Below are 24556 nucleotides of genomic sequence, written 5' to 3' on the forward strand. Positions count from 1 at the left end.
ACCACAAAGTCCCATTAAGCTGTGTTTCACACTCGCCGCTGGGCCTTTCTCCTTGAATAAGGCGCCAGCCACAGCGTGATGCCTCAAGAGGCTGTAATGCTGCACTTCAGCAAGAGTTGTGTGACTTTATCAGCTGCCTTCATCCTGTACAACCAGTTCACCTAGCTATTCAGGCACATTTTGTAATGGTATTCAATCTCTGTTATTTGTACCACTAAGTAAGGACTTATTTATTAAGTTACAGAGTTAAATCTTTTCGGTGTGTGCCTTCTCTTTTCCAGTCTGCAGCTCCTCTCAAGAACTGGAAGGAAAAAACAGCAGAAAGGAAGAAAGGAGCAATCACGTAAAAGTTTAAGTGTGTTCAGGAGAAACTCAGCAGTAATATAGAGGTTGACTGTTTCTAAACAGTGCATTTTAAACAGTTCTTAATTTCACCTTGGTTTATTCAGATATGCTACTGACAATTCTTTTGGTCGAAACTGGTCAAATTGCTCCTTTAAAACACTCAAAAATTACCCTGTTTTCCCAAGACTTAAGAGATCGGATTATATTCCTCTCAGGACCATATGAAAAGCAATTGCAGTAAAGAAAAAAAATCCACTTAATGTATCTTTGTGTGTTTCTAGGACATATATACTCTGTACATGCACAAACATGCTAGTAATACATGTTGAGATTTTTTTTATTATTATTTTTTAAAAGCTATAAACAATTCTTTATACCCAGAGAATTGTTTTTGGAGAATATACATGGAAGTATATACATTCTTTTTTAATAACAAAAGTAATGTTTTTCATGTATTCTAAACCACAGTATATTTCTATTTTTTTTAATCGCATTCACTTGCAATATACAAAACCTAATTCTTTTCTAATAACAAAACCTAAATATTTTCCAATATAGTAATCATTGTGACCATAAATACACATACTGTGCCTTGCAAGCCTAAGTTCAAAATAGCCAGAAAATTAGTGCCTACAGCACTGTTGTTTCTGAGGTTCTGGTATGTTTAGGTCAGGTTTTAATATGTTGATCTTTGCAAAAATAACACAGAGCTTCACTGAACGTCTTTACTGAGCCATGAATCTGTACATATAAGGTGGGGAAAAACAGAGGCACAGGTTGAGTCTTAATGGGACAATTCTATCAACTTGCCTGAGTCAGATTCTTTAAAAAAAAGAAAAATCAGAATCTTATTTTTCTATGTTTTCTTTGCCAAGAAATTCAGTTTGAGATGGCAGAAGGTCTTTGGACATGCACACTGATATGCATCAATGCAGGCCAGAACATTTACCCAAGGAATAACTAGCACCGAAAATTTAAAATATGTTACTTGCACCAAAATCTACAATATTAGCATTATTTCCATTGTGGACCTCTCTTTACTTACTAATCCCCCACTTTCGCAACAGAAATTCCCTGTTATAAAAAAAATGGTTTATTTTGTAACTGAGGAGTTTGAAAAACTCCTGTAAATGAACTCAGGTGAAGTCAGTCTATGTATCTGACAATACATAGGACTGAAGGATTTGCCAAACATTAAGCATTCACTCACTCTACAAATCAATTCCTACAAGATGAAGCTACATTAAGTTCACAAACAGAACTTTGGCCAAATATTTCATTATAAATTTCCCAATTGCCATTTGCACCAAAATCTCATGATTTAAGTTTAGAACTGGAAGCAATCTTCCCAAAAGCCGCTGGTTCACTCCACATTTTCCTATGGAAAGATTACTGATAACTAAGCCACTCTGTGGTCCCTTGCAATATACTAGAGGATGTGATGCTTCCAATATTGCATGATAAACTCGTATTATAGGATGTTCTGCTATACTCACTGCCTTCAATATTCTGAAAATACAAGATTTAGATGAACATCCAACCTCCTGGATAGAGGCAGGTTAAAAGATACACACACACGCATATATACACACACATACGGATTAAAAAAAATGAAATACAATAGAAAAGTAAATAAAAAATAAATCAAAAGAACGGTATAAGACAGCATTCAACTCTTTGCCTCTTGAAAATTTAAATGAATACTCCTTGAGAGCAAACTACAAAATGCTAACCTTGAAGTGCTGAGTGGCAGAAAGAATTATGGGTTATTGTACTGTCAAAATGCCAGACAGCTGTATGTTGAGTTACTGTGTTATTTAGACAATCAGAAACTTGGAAGCTAATGTGACATATTTTTTTCAGTGTGAAAGCTCCTGACATGCGTCATGATAATTTCTAAAGGGACAAAGTGTTATATAAAAAACATAGTGCCTTTATGAAACTGCCTCACAGGTACAACACCATTGCAAGTAGAATTCATGTTAAAAAAATATAGATAAATAGGATATATTCAGGACATGACTGAAATTGCTATTACATGGTTTGTTTGTTCATTTGTTCTATAAATTTTATTCTTGTCATATTTGGAGGTACTGATATATATAGAGAGAGACGAGAATTAGCTAGCCATGTCCTTTATATCATTACTCAGAAATGTTTCTAATTTTATCCCCAAAAGAGTAAACCTGTCTTTAAATATTTCCTGAAGAGAAAATGTGCCACACCACCTACTTTGAAAATGCCCAAAATCACTGCCATTGTGAACCAATGTGGCTCAGAAGGCTCCAAACACTTTCATGATCCATTCCTTCCATTCAGAAAACTCAGTATTCTCTGTATCTAAAATTAACTCAGGCTTCATCACAGGAATACTAAATGCTGATATTCCATTATGAGGTTAGGTTGGCTTAATATTAATGGGTCAAAACTGCACTAGGATTGTCACTCACAGGTCATCGTTCCCCATGCTGTCTTGAGCAACACTAAGGAAATGCTTCAGAATAGACTAGGCAGAAGTTAGGTTTTTATTTCAACTTGAATTTGGTTCTAACTCTGAAACAAGTTTCTTCACCATTTCCAAACACCCTTGTATCAAACAAATGATTTCTTTATTGTTCATATAATCTTGCCAATACTGAGGTTTGTTGGTTTTTTTTGTTTCTTGACACCAATGACACCCCATACCAGACTGCATAATCTAGTCACCTTTCAAATGAAAGTATAATTAATTTATCCAACTGCAAATGTAACCACACACACACTTTTTAACTGCTATTATAAAGGCAAAGTTCTGTACATACCTTTTCTAGACAACTGAATTATTTTCATCATCTTTTCTTATTTGTGCTTATTCTAACATAAAGCTATCATAATATTTCCTTGCTGCATTCATGAGTTTTTCCACATCTTGTGCCATTTATTATCACTGTTCTGTGAACTCTTTCCTGTTCTGTAATATCGCTTTCAAAAAGAAGAGGTTGTACTTTATAACATGGCTAAACGTAAAGTTATTCTTGTAGAAGCACAGAACACAACTGGACACACTGCCATGTGGAGTCCTTCCAAGCCTCTGAAAAGACCTCAGTGTAATGATGGCTAATCAACTCTTCCTGAGTTACACAACACAACACTGTGGTCAGAAGGGATTACCGGATGACTGAATGGGTATTCACAGGAATATTAAGAACGAATAAGGAAACTATTTTTATATCTGGAACAAGTGCAAGGAAGATGTGAGCATAATTTTCCACTGTAACATCCCCAATTAGAGAAGGTTGATAAACTTGAAAGGGTTTGTAAAAGAATTGCAAGAAAAGTTTAGAATGGTAGATAATATGGCCTATATCAATTTATTTCAACCCTAGTAAGATATCACAAAGGAGTGCCGGTTAGCAAATGTGTATAAAGAGCATAAACCTTGAGTTATGCATTCTTCAATGCAAAAGAGAGCATATCAAGATTGAATTCCTAGAGAATGAAGATAGCCAACTCCAGACTGGGAATAACAAGCAAGGTTTTTAATACAGATGTGTTTGGAGATCTCTTCAGTACTGTGGTTTTTGGTTGTTGGGTGTTTTTCTTGTTTTTCTCCTTTCTGCTTTTGGGGGGTGAGGCGAGTGGGAGGTGCCTTTTTTCCTTTTTTTTTTTTTTTTTTTAATTTAAACCAAAAAAAGACATACTGTGTTTTACATCTGAACTACTTTGGGAAAGTTTTAGAATCTGTCATAGTCAAAGCCAAACTGTAATTGCAATAATTGCATACATTTATAAATCTAGAATTCAATATATCTTTGGAGGTAAGGCCACTCCACTGTGAAGTTTTAATAGCCTTTTTTATTCCTTCTTTCCTTCTACAGATTCTTGTTTTTCAGATGAAATAAAACTTGGATCAACCTCCGTAGCTGGACAGTTATATTAGAATTGTCAGATGTGTGAACAAGTACCATTATTTTTTCAAACTAATGTGAATTATTTTCACCAACAATGATTTTTATATGCTGTCACGTTGCTTACGCATCTATCCTAATTATACCTGAGAAAGGGTCTTATAACTAACCTGAAAAATATCACCAGCAACAAAATTATCCTATTGCTTACCCTCACTGGTACAGGGCTACAGAACAGTGAATTATGCTACCTCCAACCTTTCAGAACAGTGAAAATTAGCCACTTATTTCAATCTTTTGCTTTATGGTAATTTGCCAATTTTTGATCATGTCAAATTATGCCTACTATACTATTAATACTTGGGAGAGGGGGAGCTAGTAACCTCTTATTAAAGACCTCTGCCAATGCAAAACATTCATACAGAAAATACAATCAGCAGGACAACAGCCAGGTTTGAGGACAGTCAACAAGTGAACAAAATGCTTAATTATATTATATAAAGTAGAGGCCTGAAACAGGTGCTTTTAAGATCGCTTATTCAGCTGTTAAATGAATTTTATCAGAATATGCAGTACATTGCAGCCCATTGTTCTCTTTCTATATATACACATTGAGAGAACATTTATGACAGTAATGCGTTAGATATTTCCATTAGAAGTGTTTTCGGTCTTTTGTCATCACACTTGAAAAGAACAAAATCTTAGCATCTATAGTGCAAAGTTAAATAACTTATTTAGCAATTATATGCTTTTTTTTAATAGATCTTTCTGAACTACCAGTTACTACTTCAGTTGATTGTTTCTAAATGCAACATGATCTAACATCACTCATCCCCAGCTGCACCCCAGTGATCATCAGACAAAATATTTTTGGTGCTCATTCTTTGTTTGAAACCAGAACAGAAATATTTGCTTGCTGTTCAAGCTCACAGTGCATTAAGAAAAATGTTGTTTACTTTTTAATTTTGAATTAGAAACAGGAAGAGGCCATTTTAATTTCTGTAAATTCCTATTTTTCATCCGCTCTTTGGAAAGAGACCCAAGTTTCTCTTGCTCTCCATAACAAAGCAGACAAAGAAATGGTGGAATTAATGAAAGTAATACCATGTATTCATCACACCAATCTGTTCATTTTAGGAACAAGAGGAAAAAATTTCTTGTTATATTTTTAAACATATTTGCAATGTTAAAACCTGTTTATGTAAGGCAGAAATAAGATCACAACTTTAAAAGAATCTGTCTAGAGTAAGTTATTTTATATCTTGAAACTCCAAAAATAGAAGCATCAACAGAGATTTGTGTTTTAACATTAGAGGGAATCAAGAGAAGGAGCTTTCTTTAATTTGTTTACCTAGCACTTTTTACTCCAACACTGAAAATTTACAATGCACTTGCAAGCTTCGTGAAAACTACAATATTATCACTAACAATCTCATTATGACAAGCAAGGCATGATCAGCAACTTTAAAATAAATAACTATAAAAACAACAGGAAAAAAGCTACACATTGACTTAAGTGTTACACAAATACATTGGAATTATATACAAAATAATTCTGACAACAAAACCAAACAATTTAGAAAAACATGCAGTCAGCATTGACAAACAGGCTGCCTCCCTACAAGTCTTGAAAAATTAAAGGCTTGACTGATTAAAAATATTTTCTTGCACTAGTGAGTAGCTGAATTCTTGATCAAATCACAAATCAGATGAAAATACATATATTTTCAGTATTTCAAATGGAATAACAAAGACATTAGACTGAATTTGCATGATTTCTTTCCTCTGATATCCTTAATTTCTTAAGGAAAGACATCAAAGTGGTATTTCTTATATTACATTCCACTAAAACCAAATAAATGAAAGCATAGCAATAATATTCTGTTGCTCTGATCCTTCCACAGAATAAATACCTTATCTGGTATCATCTAGTCCTAGACACAGATTCAACCAGACAAAATCTATCACAGTTGCTTTAATAGTTATTAAACTGTAAACCCAAAATAGTGTTCAGCAGCTCTTTTCCACAGTATTTTTGTCTTTAAAAAAAAAAAAAAAAACAACACCACCACCACCATTGCAGCCAGATGCCCCAGATCCACACTGTCTCTAAGGGACCACAAAAGAAATGGCACTAGAAGTTTGAAGACTGCTATCTGTGTGGAATTTTTAAACCACTAACCTGTCTGAGTGAAGAGGCAGAGACCTCAAGGTTGAAAACTTGCTTGATCTTCTTTAATTCCAAACATATGCTTCTTGTCAATGAGATTGGAGGAGGAAGGCTGGACTTCATCAGCATTTATACCTGATAGTTTTGTACCCCAGGAATTATTGGGCTACCATAAAAATGGTATTGAGAGCTGAATCTTATCTGAATTAAAGCTAACATTTCTACTAAAAGACATTTCAATTACGCCAGATCAGTTAAGGATTTTAAATGAGGAATGTCTCCTCTTCTTTCTTTTTTCCAGCTTATTAATTTTTATTTTTATTTGACAGTTAACCTAATGCTAAGATAATACTGTGTAACTTTAGTGCTTAAAATTGATATATAGCCATAGGGCATGCTTTGTGATGGATGGGCTCTGCTTTTATATGAAGAGCCATGGAATTTGATTACTATTGTTCATACTTAGCATTGATGATGAATATTTTCAAGATTAACATTTCATTGAATAAAGCACTACTAAAAAGAAAGTTACAAAAATACAGAAATGCCATTACCTTTAAAGAGCTTCTTTTACATGTTCCATACATCATGAAAAGCTCAGCCAAATGAACAAAAGCTGTAGCGCTATTTACGTTACATACAATTGTTCCCTTTTTTTGCATCACCTCTTGATTTATAAATTCTACAACATTCGTCCATACTGATTCACACAGCTATCTCTGTCCTCTCCTGGCTTATCCTCTATTATATGCCCCACAATTGCTCATGGCTTAATTTTTTGTACAGTACTTGTATAAATAGAATGTCTTTCAAAGGCACTAATGCTTCTCCCTTTCTCTCAGTCTCTGTGGATCACTTGAAACATAGTAAGCTTCATTACAGGTTTCCCTGGGTTTGTACTCTTCCACTACTGACCACAGTCAGAGACAGATTATTGGACTGTATGGACCCTTGGTTTGAACGCATTATTTCCAGTATGTTCTATACTATAATTTAAAAAGAAAAAGATACTACTGATGAAAATGAAAGCTTCATGTGCTTTCCCCCCAGGAGAAAGGAAAAGGATGGGTTTTATTTCACAATGCAAGAGACTGTAAACTCCTCCCATGCTGTACCAGGCCAAGAACAGAAATCAGGCCTGTAAAGTGAAAACCAAACCATGTCAGAATTGCACGTCCCTGTCTTAGTTTCAGCTTTTGGATGTTCATATCTGACACAGAATGTGCACGTGCTACCTGCCCTGCCATACCACATGAGCTCAATCATTTGATGGGAACTCACTGTTGGATGGAGTACAGTATCAGCTTTCTGCAGAAAAACAGAGTCCATGACAGTGTATCCAATACATGAATCAGGTTATTTATTTTTATCTTCTACACAAATATTCCTAATCATTTTCCTTCATACGTAAAGTGCTTATTTCTTATTTATGGTTATAAACAAAAAGCTGTAAAATCATATTTTACAGACAATTGTTCTGATCGCAAAAGACACTTAACTTTAAGAATCACCATTCCTATTTCTATGCTCATTTCATTATAAAGGGGTTTACCATAAATACTGGAATTTGAATTCCACCCAAGTAATGCATTAATAGATACTAAACCATTAATAATTCCTGAACTTTTTCATAAATGGGCAAAGTCCAATAAATAAATGGGAGCTCTTACATGTCAGAGCAGGGTTAACAAGCGCCAAGGAGATTTCAAAGACAAACTGCGGGCAGCGGCTGCCAGAAGGTAAGATTCATAATGATGCCACGAATTCTGGGGACCCATTTTTTACTGTCCACTATGGCAAGTATCTAAAATTAAATGCTAAGTAGAAATTTGTCCTGAGCTCTGATATACAGTAGTTTAAGTAAACAATCTCTAAAATTAAAAACAGATTCTTGATAATAAATTCCAACATATCTTGATAACAGACAACCTTCCCTTATAAATCAAAACCCCTTCTTTCCTCACAGAAACCTTTACAAATTAGACCAGATGACTCACCTGAAATATTTCATCCATCTCCCTTCTTCAATGAATACCAGCAATTAATGCCCAGTTGGTAGAGTAACAAAGGAGAAATTCAAATATTAAATAAGAACTGAAAACAACTATAATATTAAGAAAAATGTGAGGCTCACCCAAGTGACACTATCCCGGATTTTCTATAACCTTAATGAAATCCTTTCAGGATAGTTAGTGGTATTTTGTTGTTTTTGTTTCATAATTCCTGTATTTTTACTAGTACCTAACACATTACATGAGACAAACAAAAGCTCTGACCAGGAGAGCTACAGCCTACCCAGAAGCAATACTACATTTCAGTTCTCAGCTCTCTTAACATTACTAACAAGAAGAATCAGAGGGAGATTTACTGAGGGGAAGGAGATTTGGCCTCTTCACTGTTAACGCAACAACCTTGCTCTCTATCTCCCAAAACAACATTACAGTCCCCTTGTTGCTTGCACTCTCTGCTCCTTCCCAACCCAAGAGGGTTGAATCCAGCCATGTTGGATCATGTTGGACTGATCCACGTTGGATTGGTCATAAAATTAAAGCCAATGGTGCTCTAACCCAATTCAACCAGAAGAGAATGTTCCAGAACTGCTGTGGAGGTACAGAAACAAGACTGAAAATCTTTGAGATCTTCTAGTAACAATACTCATTTGCTATATACTTGTTTAGATAAAGTACAAAATACCTTTAGATAAAGGTACAGTGCTCTGAACCACCTGGTGGGTACAGAACAGCATATATTTGTAATACCATTGGCTGATCTCTAAATAACATTAGAATGTTACAGGACATCTGGAATATATCAAGTTCCTGGCGACACTGCTTTTTGAAAAGCTATGAAACAAAAATCAAAAAAGACCCAAAAGAAAAAGGGAAAAAGGGAAATAGTGAACAGTATCCAGAGCACTCGGTTTAAAGTCACAGCTTACAAATAGAGCCGAAAGCTTATTGCACAAAAAATGCACTTTTTAGAATCAGTATAACAAAATAAAATAAAAGCTCAAAGAACTTAGGTCAGCCAACCTTAGCTTTAACAAGAAAAAAAAAAAAGGTAGTTAGAGAGCTGGAACTATATTTTATCTGCAAAATATATTCAGAAATAATGACAAATACAACTGAACATGAAGAACAATCTTTTATCCTGCTTCTTAACAGATAATGACTTCAAGGTCATTCCATTAGTGATCACTGCAGCTTTTAAATGAAACACATATAACACTAATCCAATTAATGAAAGTATACTACATCTCTTATACATGCTAATGTTGAATGAATGCTTAAACCCTGGTCATTCACCAGTGCACGCACTATAAGTCAAAATCAGAGAAGCACAATAATATTAGTGACAAGGTATGGGGCTGGTGGGAAGTAGGAGAAGAGGTGGCAAGTTGCCCTAGTATCTACAACCTCGGTTAATTTTAATGGTGTTTATAACATGCAGTGATGTTGGATGGGTGTTGTTAATGATTTTTCCCAGTGCTTAATTAAATGATTTACATTAACTTTGGAGAAATCAGTGGTTCATTCTCAAATTTCTGTGAGAGAGCTGCCTTTTTTGCCTTTTCTTTTCTCCATCCCCCCCCCCCATGCAAATTGACTTGATATTCTGTGCAGTCTTTAATTTGTATTTTCCTTTCAATACTATAACTTTTTCTGTTCTCAGTCTTTTACCGTCTGTGAACGCTCTGTATATAAATTGAGAAAACATCAAAACAAAAGTTTTCCAAAGGTATCTTATGTGAGGAGCCTTAAAATCATGATTTCTGGACAGGAGGCATGGAATGGCACTGCCTCAGCAGGAGTATGCCTGTGCAGACATTACTGCAAGATTCAGTGAATAATGCTTGCAGTGTTATTTAAGGGGATTCAATCTCTTAATTTGACTGGTACATGTAACACAGTAGGGACAAGACAAATTTGTGGCAACTTAAAAAACTTACCTATCATCAACTGAGCATTAACAACTGAATTTGTGCATTCTTTTTGCAGTTGGAATGACGTAAGGAATTTGACAGTTTAAACCACTTAAACCAAGTAAAAGGAAAGAAACTGAAGTTGTAGGTTGGTTTTGTATCTTTACAGATAGGATAAACTTAAAAGCATGCAAACAGTTACTGCAGCTTAGCTGATGCTCAGTAGCATTTAAGGTCACCATAATTTTACCAAACACCACAAGAACAGGGGTAACCCAAGATCATGTGTTGTTAACTGCCTACGATATTGTTAACATACCTATCTGTTTTGAAACAAAATAATTTAGGGAACTCAAAACATATATGTGAGGACTGCATCGATGAACTTACCAAATGTATCTTCTTGTCCTACAGACAGGGGACATCTTTGTGTCCCTTTATCCTCACTTACATATGTTTTATTTTAAAACATTAAGCTTTAAATTCAGTATCTCAAACAAAGCCCTACCAGTTATCAGAATCAAAGCAAGCCCAGAGAACTGATGCTGTTTAAGTTCAGTTCCTCTTTTACCTTAGTTCTCCTCACTGCTGTCAGTCTAACACCTTGTGTCACAGAATAGAAAATTTCCCTAAACCTTGAAGTATATTTAGTTTACTTGAAACTTTTTTCCCCATTGTTTTTAAAATAAAATAACAATACATGGATAGATAAGGTCACATCATTACAGTAATGAAGATCACAAAATAGCTGTAAACAGTTGTGATAAGCCACACACACACAAAGGAAGAGAAGTAGCAACCCCTACAGTTGGTTCCATTTGACTTCCATAGGCTCCACCTTTCACACAGGAGGAAACTAAATATTAACAACAAAGAATATTTCCTGAAGTTTCAGCAGTGTTGCTGTTTTGCAGTGTATTGCATCCAAAGCTCATTTCTCAGATCTCTCATTTAAATGATGCCTGCGGAATTAACAGGAATAGTTTTGTTCAGTGGCAAAACCAAGATTTATGCTTTCCAACGTACAAAAAAACAACAATGCCCTTCCTGCAGGAAAGATGCTAATGGCTTCTTTCTCTTTGTGTCCCTCATGCAGAAATGTGTGTGTCAAGACAGTGACAAATGACAGCACTTGTTAAAGCAGCAGGACCATCAGGTTCTCACCACCTCACTGCAAGTGGGATAAGCCCTTGTGAAGTACACACTGACAGAATCTACATCTCTCTTTTTCTCCTCTCCATGATTGAAGCCTCCACTGCCAAGGCAGTTCAGCCTAGCAAGGCTCCCTTGCTCTTCTAGCTGTTTCACAACCTGGTGGTTTGGATCCAGAAATTATCAGCGGATTTAAATGCTTACCCACACATTTGGATGTAATGGTTTCAGAATAACATTCATGATGTGTGCAGCATCATAAGCATATCATCATCAAGTATAAAAATCTATTAATCAGCCATTGAGAGCCTTTAAAAAATAATAGTTAAAAAAGTGATTGTAATACAGGAAAGGTGCACTCATCTCCTGCCACAGCATGTGCTTGCAGAGGTCTAAGATCTCGACAGCAATTCACTACTAATCAGTGCAGAAAACGCATAAAAATCAAGACAAAACCATTTTCTCTACCCTATTTTGGTATTTTTCTTTCACCACTGATCCTTTAGAAGTACAGATGGAATCTCCAAATGATTACTTCTAATTAAAAGCACTAAAGAAATTCTACTTCACAAGCAAAGACGTGATTTAAAATAGAAACAGAAGATAAATCTTAAAATAGAACAAGGTATTGATAAAGAGGGCACAGTCTTCAACAGTATCATCAATTGATGCTAGCACATAAGCATACTATTAAATGCCTAATATACTTACAAAAATTGGGAATTAGTAGTTATGAAGAGCTTTGTGCAACTAATGTATTTGTATAGACAGAAGAACAATACTGAATTTGCATCACATTCAAGAATTTGCTGAAATTTATTATGATAAAGATACAAATTTAACATTTTCCCAGACTGGACCATGAGCATAAAATGTTAGCTACCTATATATTTCAAAAGTAAACAAAAATCCCCAATGTGCATCACCTGAAAATTCTGTTTTTGTAACAAATTCTTACTAAAAAGATAACTGGTCAATCTAACTCTTCCCACCTCTAGGTGCTTCCCCAGTTTTAAAAATAATAATAATTGAAGGTTTGCTTTTTGTAGTCACCAGATTGTTTTTCCCTTTAAGATTCGGTAAAGACATTTTGCAAACAGCAAAGAAAAGTGTAACATTACAGCTCAAAAGACTATCTGGGAAGGTAGAAGAAACTTTTTTTTTCTTTTCGAAACTAACCTATGGTTTCAGCACAGACACACACCTATAAAGCATTTTCAAATCTGAAATGTAGAGAAATATTAATCTTACTTCCATTAAAGCGGGAGGAGAGCATGAACTTCTCATTTCAAAAGCAAGATAGTTTTCTATGGGGGGCAGCAACAACGTTCAGACAACTTAAACCTCTGAGGATTGCATTTCCTTTTGGCAAGTTTTCTCTGAACAACCAGAGACAGCCAAACAAACACCGTAAATGGGCTTCTAGACAGAACTCAGGCAGCCAATGGATTTTTTTAAGTGAAATCATTGAAGATTTTAGGACTACAAAGCCACCATAAAGCCATGCGTGCTCTAAACTTCTGCTTATTAGAGTCACCCACAACTGATTCGAAGAGATTAGTCACATACATCCAGTTGATATGCATGACTGTGGCATTGAAGCACAAGAGAATTCAAAACTGCAAATTGTTATTTTAGTAAAGTGTTGATGTTCGTAACTAGACTTGCAGAAAAACATACAGCCTGAGCCAAACACCTGAATATGCTTCTAAAACAATCTACTGTTGTTTTATGCAGTAAGATTCAATTTATTTCTATATATATTATATATATTAATTTTGAATTAAGAAGTGTTACTACACCTTCTGAGCGTCCTAGAAATAATACAGACTGCACTAGTTGTTGCATTAAATACTTGGCAAATACAAGCATGTTTTTAAACTCTCTATTACAACTTGGTTATAACAATGCCATGCTGTGTCTGTGGAAATCAAAGGAAGTTTCTGCCTCCTATCTTAGTTTTTTTTAATGTATTTATTGCATCGGAAATGCAGGAGATACCAAACTGCACGTTGCTACAGTTCTACACAGCACGTGAACAATGCTGCTTCATTTAATGTTTTTGGTAAAAAGAAGTTATTTGATAACATGAAAGCAAATGAACGTGCATTGGTATAAACTTCAGCAACATGGAAAAGACACACTTCTTTGAAAAATTATAATGCTAGCCTAAATAAATATGTACTAAATAAGCTGATTTAGCGGTCATTCTTTTCTAACAAGTACAGTTTCAGTTGTAGTTCTACAGTGTCATATCAATCAAAATTCAGTCTGCTTTTCAAGGAAATATTATTAAAAAATCTTAAAAACTCTCATCTCCCTGTGATTGGAGAATGATTGCACTGTATTGCAGGAGCAACTTTCAGCCAGATTTGAAGCCAGCAGACTGACACAGGCTTTTTCCAACTCATTCTCAGCTTACACTTTGCAGCAACCAGCAGTACCTGCGACCAACAACCTGGGCCCACCGGCAGGCAGGCAGCCCTGAGCAGCACCATGCTGCCTGGAAGGAGAAGCAGGCACTGGATCCCCAGGACACCAAGTGCCAGAGGCCCAGCTTCTACTACTGCAATTAAATGATGAATAAATCATTTTTTTGCAAGTATTTTACTGCTCACACACTCTCCTCACCTTGGGAAAAACAAAATGTACAGTGCCTAGGTAAACACAGGCCTTGGTCTTGACTGAGTCCCCCACAGCCACTACACTACCATGGTACTTGCCAATTGAATGCACACAAGCATGCTGTGGGACACGGGCTTGGTGGCTCGCTTTAAGCGAATAACAGCAGTCACCTATGATTTCAAGTACCTCTACTTCTCTTCAGATTGGATTTCATGAGTACTTTAATGGAAATGCCTTACTGAAATCAGATATCACTTAAAATAATACATACATACACACATAGCTTTTCAAACTGTGTGTGGTGGCACATATTTGACATATTATGACAAGATCAGGAAGTGCAGCCTAGATGAGTGGACAGTGAGGTGGATGGGTAAGTGGCTGGATGGCAGAGCTCAGAGGGCTGTGCTTAGTGGTGCAGGGCCTAGTTGGAAGCCTGTACCTAGCAGTGTCCCCCAGGGGTCCGTACTGGACCCAGTGTTCAACTTACTCATCAGTGACCTGGATGGTGGAATGGAGTGCACCCTCAGCAAGTTTGCTGAGGACACAAAGCTCAGAGGAATGCCTGATACCCCAGAGGGCTGTGCTGCCATTCAGAGGGACAGGCCGAGAGGAACCTCATGAAGTTCAACAAGGGGAAGTGCAGGGTCCTGCACCTCAGGAGGAATAATCCCAAGCACCAGTACTGGCTGGGGGGTGACCTGCTGGAGAGTAGCTCTACAGAGAGGGACCTGGGAGTCCTGGTAGACAGCAGGCTGGCCATGAGTCAGCAATCGGCCCTTGTGGCCAAAAAGGCCAATGGTATCCTGGGCTGCATTGGGAAGAGCGTTGCCAGCAGGTCAAAGGGGGTGATCCTCCCTCTCTATTCAGCCCTGGTGGGGCCACACCTGGGGTACTGTGTCCAGTTCTAGGCTCCCCAGTCCAAGAGGGACATGGAACTACTGGAGCGAGTCCAGAGGAGGGCTATGAAGATGATTAGAGGACTGGAGCACCTGTTGTATGAGGACAGGCTGAGAACTGTTTAACCTGGAAAAGAGAAGACTGAGGGGAGACATTAATGTATGTAAATATCTGAGGGGAGGGCGTCAAGAGGATGGAGCCGGTCGCTTTTCAGTTTTGCCCAGCGACAGGATGAGAGAAAACAGGCACAAACTGAAGCACAGGAGGTTCTGGCTGAATGAGAGGGCATTTCTTTACTGTGAGGTTGACAGTGCACTGAATCAGGTTTCCCAGAGAGGTTGCGGAGTCTCCTTCTCTGGAGATACTCAAAACACGCCTGGATGCCATCCTGTGCAATGTGCTCTAGGTGATCCTGCTCGGCAGGGGGGTTGGACTAGATCTTCAGAGGTCCCTTCTGACCTCAGCCATTCTGTGATTCTGTGATATTTTACCCTTCTTCAGCAGTAGCATGACAGCACATTGGGGAAGTTTACTGTTCTTGAAGAATTTCTGCAGTAGGCCAATACATAGTGATGCACTTTACTTTCTATTGTGTTCAGTCAAAACATTAAAAAGCACCTTAAAAACATTTAGAGAAAAAAACCTCACATGTGATACATGAGGCATGACAGTTAGCACCAGCCTCCAAACCTACAGTCTTGGGCACACAATTTTGCTTCAACAACAACAACAACAAAATACCATCCCAGACATCCATGTGTCTCTGCACAGGCGAGTTACCAGAGAAGAAGTAGTTTCCTTTTCCATCCAAAGGAGTCAAACTGAGAGAAGCTGATGTCTAAAGTTTTTCCTGATCATCTGAAAGAAATAGCATTACTTCGCCTCACATTTTCATGTGGACAAACGTGAATGCTTTCCTGTTTGGAGCTGAAGTTCACTGTGGCGGGACGTGGCCCAATGCTTACAACCACACCAACCCGCTCCCTCCCACCCCACACCACCTCCAACAAAACGAAGGGGGAAGCAGAAAATGAGAAACATTGGGGAAAACAAATTCTTCCAGTCCAAGTGAAATTCGATAGGTCAGAGGTGCTATTTGTAAGAAAAGTAAAAGGCCACGTAATTCTTGCAGGATGGACTAAGACATCAGTTTATGACATCACAATAGCAATAAACCATGTTTCTAGCATAACAGACAGAATAAATCATCTGATATTCATCCTCTCTGTATCCTAATGGTGGCACCACTCAGCTTCATGTTGAATTTGCTTGAGAAACTAAAATAGAACTTCTTTAATACTAACCTCATAAAAAGAATAATTTTTTTTTTTAGATGCTCACAGCTTGAAAGGAAATTTAGAAGTGCATGTCTAAGCAGTTGTCTGCTCACCAGCATATCACTTTTCCTAGGCTGTTACAGTCTTAAGGTACAGTGTGATACTTGTGCACAAATGAGAAGGTCTGTGGAAGGAGTAATATGATTAAATGAACCTAAGGAATATAACAGAGTACTCTTCATAAGGAATGATAAATGCTGATACATTATCTTAATTTTATTTAATTTCAGCCCAAAGCTAAACATATATAGTCAGAGCACTTGTGGAGCAAAAAGTAACACCAATAAAAATGCAAACATAGATGCCCAAATAAAAAGCCTTGAGTAACCTGGACAAATACCAAAAGGATGCAGAATTTTCCACTTCTTAAGTTTCATCCCCTTTCAAGTGATGTTACATCACGCTTCATTTATGATCGGCTGCTCAAAATAGTTATCCAAAGTATGTTCACAGACCCGCAGATAAAAGTTTTTCAAGAATAGTGAATGCTAAGTCAGGCAATTCAAAGTCAAGTCATCCCTTGAAGCCTGTCCTTTTGCCCCACTTATACTGACAGCATTTCCATCACAGGACTGCCTGTAATTATTTCCAAGTGCACATCATGCAAGATGCTGAAGATGTTTGACATTTTTTTTTTTCATGATTGGCCTTATTTCCTTATGCAAGCATGCTGACAAGCCATCCTTGCGTACGTCTTCTGAACCATAACTTTAGGACCAATTCACCAACTTCAGCCAAGTTTGAAATCACTCTACAGTTCTGGAAATACCGTGATGATAAGAGGCTGAAAGAGAGGAACACTACTGAATCTCTCCTTATCAGGAGGAAACACAGATATGGCCACCATATATTATGCCAGCAGCAGCTGAACAATCAGCAGACAGGTAGCTCCAAACTCGGAGAGAATATGACATAACTTGCTCAGGAGGCAGCCCCCAAAACTGTGCAAGAATCCTGGAGAAAGCTGAAAGTGCCATAGGGGATACAGAGATGGGAGTTGATCTCTACTGCACGGTAGGCAGTAGGACATAAATGTGTAGCTGAGCAGGCTTTGTAACCTCCAGTGCTCACACAACAACCTGCCATCCCACCCTTGCTATGGACTGGATTACTGTGTTGAAGAAAAAACTCTTTCTGTGGGCTATTTAAACTTAGAACAGAACATCAGGGGTAAACCTCCTTGAGATGCTTACTATGTATCAAGTTTCAAACAAGTTTCTGAAAACAAACCATTTGGGAAATAAATGTTTAAAAGAAAAAAAAAAAGAAAATTAGAAAAGATTATATTGCAGAAAAATCTCTTTTCCTATGTATAGTCCAGCACATTGTTGATTTTGTATCTTACTTTTTTACTTTAAATTATTTTTAATCTTCAGATATTTTTGCATGAAGTCGGCTAAAAAAATCATTTGGTGGCCACTAGAGAGTTAACTAATATTTCCCGGAGTTGGCAAACGTTCAGTCAAAAACCTGGCCAACTGCCTGTTGTTTACTGAAGCTAGGGAAGAAGCATCTGCAACATTACGAAAAGCATATTGTAAAAGGCAACACATGCAAATTAAACCTCTTGAGCTATGAGTAAATTGCTAGGAAAATTTATAACTCATTTAATAAAACTTGAAATAAATACATCGCCTTGGCTCTCAGGGAAAACAAAATATTTCCCATGATTCCATGTTCAAAAAATGATCATCAAACCAGATTTCTACAATTTGAAAATAAAATCAATGATATAAAACAAGCCTCCTTCCCCCATCCCTTCTGTTCATGTCTTTAAACAACTTTGTGAATAATTTCGTGCCAAAGAAGTTTCAGTGATTCTTATATTCACCTTTTGTATGCACTTAATATTCATTTTTTCATCTGTGTGTCATTAGTAACGTTAGTATTTTTTTAATTTGACTACTTTATTTTCAAATAAAATGCTACCTTGCAGTTTCCCAAGAAATAGGGAAGTTATTTATAAAAACATGGTCCTTTGAAGCATTTTTTTTTCCAGCCTTTTTTTTTTTCCTCCCTGCAAACGGTCCCAACATACATCCTAAGAAACCGAAAGCAGTAAGATTTTCCTGGAGCCACAAGTTTTTAGCCTGGAATAGACAGTTCCCACTGTAGCACAGACCAGCCCAGATGGGCTGCACATGTGCTATTAGAAGTAGAATACACTCTTAGATTGTCTTGCAGATGAACCTATTATTCAACCTTATGAGTTTCACAAACTCCTCAATTTTCAGCCAGGAGTGGAAATGAAACCAAAGAAAGCTCTGAGCAAGATTATGCCACGAAGAGACAAAGTAACTGCTATGAGCCATTCCCATAACAGCAGAGGCAAGGAGTCCATGCCCCGTGCTGAAGCTGTCCCATGTTCTTTTCAAACAAACAGCAAAGGCAAGTTTTTTAACTTATTTCTGGATAACATTAGAGCATGTGTTGAATCTGTGGCCACTCAGAGACACTTTAAAGACCTATTCAGAATGGAAAAGATGAAACTCTGTTCTTTTGCTTAGCAACATTCTTCAAAAAATTTACTGGAATCTGTTGGCTTTTCCCCAGTACCACCGCTCCTCATCCCCAAAAAACGTAGAAGGTAAATATCCCTGTGCCCTCCGAAAATCCTAGGCTGTAACAGTTGCCAGCTATCATCTCAAAGGTGCCTCCCTTCACAGCACCAGTCTCCACAGGACCTACATTTAATAATTACTGCACACTGGTGGGTAACATGACAGCTCTCCTGATACATGACCCAGATATAAAAGGGTTTGCCAGTATAGCTGCCAGAATATCCTCCCTAGAATCCACTTCCTTCTGGACATGCAGCTCGTATCATTAAGAGATCTTTTGTGGGTACAACTTTTATCAGTTTCCTGCTCAGAATAAGTTATATGCCCAGTTATCTGCTCCAAATAAGTTATGCACCATTTATGGCATGACTATATTCACATTCAACAATTTGCTGACAGTTATGCCACTTGCAAGGATTTAAAAAAACAACTGAACTCACACACCACTCATCATCATATGTACCAAAAATAACCTGTTAGGCTCTACAGCTCATTTAGCTGCCAAAAAACTTAAAAGATAGGTACTGTATATTGATGTCTGTAAACAAACAAGGCTTTACCCATCAGTATAGACAATGTGGTAATAATGGAGTGCAAGTGATGCGTCTGTTCAGCCTCAAATATTACTGCTTTAGCAGGCATGCACACCAGCTACTAGAATATGCTGATTTTCAAAGTTCAATAGGTTGGATTTCTTGGCATAAATGGAAAATTCAATGGTCACTGTGCAGCACTCAAGCTTATACAACTTGGTTTATTTTTTTCTAAAAGTAATTCATAATAAATTTCACGCAGAGGACCAAGCTGGAAATACACTCTCTCTTGTATTTTCTATCACCTTCTGTAAAGAAATTCTGCCAACATGAAAGCCTGATACCTACATCTCCCTCCCCAAATATGTGTTTTATTTACTTACGATATAACTGATGTGTGTTTTACTTTCCAAGAACACACAAAGCTGTTTCAAGGAAAATATGACTCAGATTCTTTTTGCTATTTCTCTCAGCTCCTTCCTTGTCATGTAAGGCTCAGTTTGACGGGAAATTAGTCTCAGTTCAGTATTTACAATATTTTGCCAATGTTTTACTTTTTTTTTTTTCAAAATTCCTTTTAAGTGACTAAGAGTGCGGACAACTTTCAGTATTTAGGTTTATGATCTAAAAAATATAGGTATGTCTATACTATTCTATATAATGCCAAAAATAAATGGAAGACCAACAGGCAAGCAGGTGCTTTTCTAACTTCTTATTGTACTTACAAAAATAAAAGCTTAAAATGATTGTTTTAGACATAATGTTCAATGCCCTTTTTACAATTCTCATATATTTTGCCATCAATCACGATCATCAAGATACTGTGACTGCTGTCTGCTGAATGACAACAGAAAGAGAAATTTAGAGGTGTGAGTGAAATGACAGAGCTGTCATGGCTGCTGCAAAAATTGCTCTTCTTAAAGAAGGAGAGGGAAAACTTTCAGAAAAAAACGCAGACAGCACTGATGTCCCTGTCAGCATGTGAGGTAGGGGTTACTAAAAGCTTAAGGGAAAAGAAAAAGTTGTCCAAAACTTTGCCTTCTATTCTTAACAAAACCTAATAATATTTTTATAAAGCGTTTTGGTTTTTTTTTTGCTTGTTTGTTTGTTTTTTTCTCTTGAAACCACTATAATGCTGCAGTGGGGCTGCACTGATAAATTTGTGACCTGATCTTGAAAAGCATTACAACTCATACTGGAATTATGAATGCTGACCACCTCACTGAATTAGGAATTACGTACATCAAATCTACTGGTCAATGTTGCACATGAAACATGGAAAGCAAGGCTCAGTTCAATCATATATTCTACCCTCGGAATACATTTGTGATTAAAATCCTCACCTTTCACAGCTTCTAAAAACCGAAAACAAGCAAACAAAAACACACACACAAAACCAAACCAAAACAACAACAACAAAACAACCAGAAAGTATCACACATTGTCCTATAATATCAAGGTTGTGATTAAATCCTGAATGAGACATATGACAGGGTTGTTTTTCCTATAGCAGGAAAAAACAGCAGGACTGTGTCCAAACAGTCTTCCAGTATTTGCCTTTCTATGCAATCATAATTTCTTTTAGCACCAAACCAAAACAATGACCTTTACTCAAAATAGGTGCAATATACAACGAACATGCACATCACAAAACCTTTCTTGCTCGCTAATCTTTCAAAATTTTAACCAAGTCCATTCAAGAATATTTGCAAAACAGCCCTATTAACCTCACTTCTGGTCTACCAGCAAGATAGATTAGATTTCTTCTGTCTTAGCAAAAATTCCAGTTTCTTGAGCCATTATTGAAACACAGCTGCCACTTTTGAGCACCACCCAGCAGTTATATATATAGGAAAACTGCAATTTAATTTGAGTTTTCAAGTAAGAACTGAAAAGAAGTGATCATCAGCCTTGGAATTTGGCTACGAAACAGAAACGGACACAACTGTTACACCAGTACTGCTTCCTGAATAGTCTAAATTTTTCCATGGTTCCAATATCAAAATAATAATCAGAAAATCCACAAATAGGTCTTAAGTGTTACACAGTTTGCTTCTATTTGTGAAAAGATGACTACTGTACAATTGGTTTTATTTTTATTTTTTTTAAAGGGGAGATAACATTGTCCAATGTTACACCAAATACACAGCATACAGCATTGTTATTGCAGCCTGTTACATTAAGGCAATTCACCTCATAGTACCTCATCTTCCTCATCTTTAAAATGGACAGGGACTTCCCAGCCAACTGCACTGAGATTTGCTGACCACACAGAACAAGCCTGTACTCCTTTTTGCTGGGGTTGCCAGTTGCACTTAGAGCTGATTTGTTTACACAGACATTTTAATCCCACATAAGGAACACAGACTTTGGACACTGCTCACTTGTCAAACACATCCCGCATATGATCTGTCTAATTAAGGGAAAGGCATTGAGAACCAGCTGTGAAAACTGATATGAAGTTGTAAAAGTTGGGCATAGTAAATTGAAGGCAAGTTCCCATTTAAGTAGTTTCAGTAGCGTCTAGAATAGACATAAATGCCAGACTAGGAAACCACTTCACAGCATGTAAAATGCTCTGTTAGAACCACAAACTTCTACTAGATTGCTGATTGATGTAACACTTGGATTAGAAATACACAGCATGAAATACCATTTCCAGTGAGGAAAGGGAAGTTCTTGATGAGACTGGTGAAAAAGCGATAAAAGCTTCACTCAAAGCCTCCATTTTAGTATCAGATTGTGGGAAACTTCCATTTAAACAGCCCAGCAAAGCCCATTAGCCATCAATCTACAAGCACTAAATAAACCCTTAACGCTTCTTCTAAGAGGCTACAACATCATCATCCAACCAACCCTGTTAGAATCACCCTGACACAGATGCTGATGAAGATCAGAAGAAATTTGTAGATGGGAGAAATTTCCTCTCAAGCAGCTCAAAGCATCTCTACAATGAAACTGCACCCTTTCCCATTTCCGCCCTTACCTTCACACATAGCTGCCAATGGTATACACAGGAAAAAAGAAAATGCTACCTCATTAAAGAGAAAAAAAGGTCAAAAATAGGGGTGAGATGGAAGAAAGTAGAAGAAGAAAAGAAAATGTTTTTGTCTGGCTTTCCATGGCTGGAAAAAAAGCTTTGCTAGTATCCATGTGTCACTCACTGCCGGCCTCTCACAACTAGGACATATTTCTTGATACTTAAAAAATGACTGAGATACTGGAGCAAAATACTGTCACAGAACAGTTATAACTAAGAACTCCTTCCAGCTTGGAGGTATTTTCTCCTCCCTGATGTGGACAATGTATCTGAATAAATCAATCTTAGTATTAGTATTTCTAAGGGAAGAAATAACTCTTTGCCTTCCCCACCCACCCCCCTTTTTTTCTTTTTAAGTGGGAGAATATTGAGGACTCAATTTAAATTTGTTTCTAAGATTAGTGATTTGATTTTCAGCCTTCACTGTCCCAGATGCTCCCAGTTCATCATGAACAATGTTTATTTTGAACAAGGTCAAAATTGATACCTGCAAAATTACAACTGTCTTGACAAAAAATATGGAATGAAATCATTAATGTCAGAGCAGTAATTCTAAAACTGAAGTTAGAGCACATGGAGACATGGAGTTAACTCTGGGATCTTGACAGCCACCTCAGGTGCAGCTCTGTTGCCTGTTCGTTCCTCGTTTATCAAAGCTTTTTCCTCTGCCTGGGATGGATAACAAAGCTTATTTCACCTTCTTCCATTCGCTGTTTTAACAACTTAGAAGAAATGCATATTGTTTATGGAGTTCATACTGATATTCTCGAGTGTGAACTCTAGTGGATAAGACAGATCCCAAATATCCTATTCTGTTATCCTTTCTATGGTATGTGGGGTATGTGACAGAACCAAATCCATCTATTGTCATACACACATCAGAACCATCATAACTGACGTTATCATCTGAACTTAGTAACAAGAAAATCGTTTGGAAGAAGCCTTATCCTCCCAAATGAGAGGAAAAAATACACAGGTAATAACTGGATTTTCAACTTTAATGCAGGAGACAAGTCAAAACAGGTCAAAAAAACAGAGTAGATATAATGCGTGTTTTTGCAGGGTTATGTTCAGAACTAAGAGTTCATTCAGATCTTCATTGTCAAAGACAACTAACTTGTACGCCATTTATTGCATGGGACTCTTGGACAAGACACTAAAAATGTAGGTCTAATTTATGTAGACTTAAATGACATTGCTCACTTAAGCCAATCATCAATTCAATGGTTTTGCTCCATTTCAATTGCAAAATTGTTAATGGCTGTTCACCAGGAAACAGACTAACATGGCCTACTTGCTCCATGGCCAACTCAAGCACCTAGTAGGACTCTGGACAACCTTTAGTTCCAACCTTTAAAAAGCTGCACACAATAGTACCAGCTGTGGGAAGAAAAAGAAGGAAAAAAACAAAACACATCTACCCTTCTCCCCTGCTTTTACGGCTATAAAACAAGGTTTTATCTATCATATGGTACATCTGCAGAATCTTCTATCACAACTGGAAACAAATCTACCTAACAGAATTATTCAGATGAATACATAATACGTCTGTTACTCTATATTGCTCTCTCTCCTTGGGGAATAAACTTTATAGCAGATTCTCTCCTATATACATTTAACTCAATTAGCATACAAAAAGAACGTCCGCTTCCTCTTGTATTTGCAGATGTTTTTTCCTGTTAGATATATTGGCAAGTTGATGCAGAGAACTGGGCTGAAAACCAGCGTGGTTTTCTCTTAATCATTGTTATGAATATTTAATAAATGAACCAGATCCTATATTCTATGCATTTTGACCCATCAAATTCATCTTTATTAGTACCTTTCACATTTTTGGAGAACTAATTTCCGAAGTTCAAAGGTTAACTTGTCTTGTTTTGGTACTGAACATGAAGCAACTCCTTATTGCTTTTGGCAAAGTGGAGTCTTCCTCTACTGGAAGTGAAATTGAATCTATCAGGAATCAAATGTCGTAATTCAGAGATGGGGTCAAGATATCAAAATGTCCGTACTGTGCTGTGGAGCACAGCTTGGATATCAGCCCTGATAAATTATACTAGGTCAGAGTAAGCACTGAGAAAGTG

At 37.0% G+C, this 24556-nt stretch overlaps 1 protein-coding gene across 1 annotated transcript in view; it reads right to left on the minus strand.

Moving 5' to 3' along the window:
- LRMDA (leucine rich melanocyte differentiation associated) overlaps window positions 1-24556 on the minus strand; it is a 667294-nt gene that overhangs the window by 329808 nt on the left and 312930 nt on the right. The gene's annotated exons all lie outside the window — the stretch shown is intronic.

This window comes from Cygnus atratus, chromosome 7 (assembly GCF_013377495.2).
Source record: "Cygnus atratus isolate AKBS03 ecotype Queensland, Australia chromosome 7, CAtr_DNAZoo_HiC_assembly, whole genome shotgun sequence".
Taxonomy (NCBI): domain Eukaryota; kingdom Metazoa; phylum Chordata; class Aves; order Anseriformes; family Anatidae; genus Cygnus; species Cygnus atratus.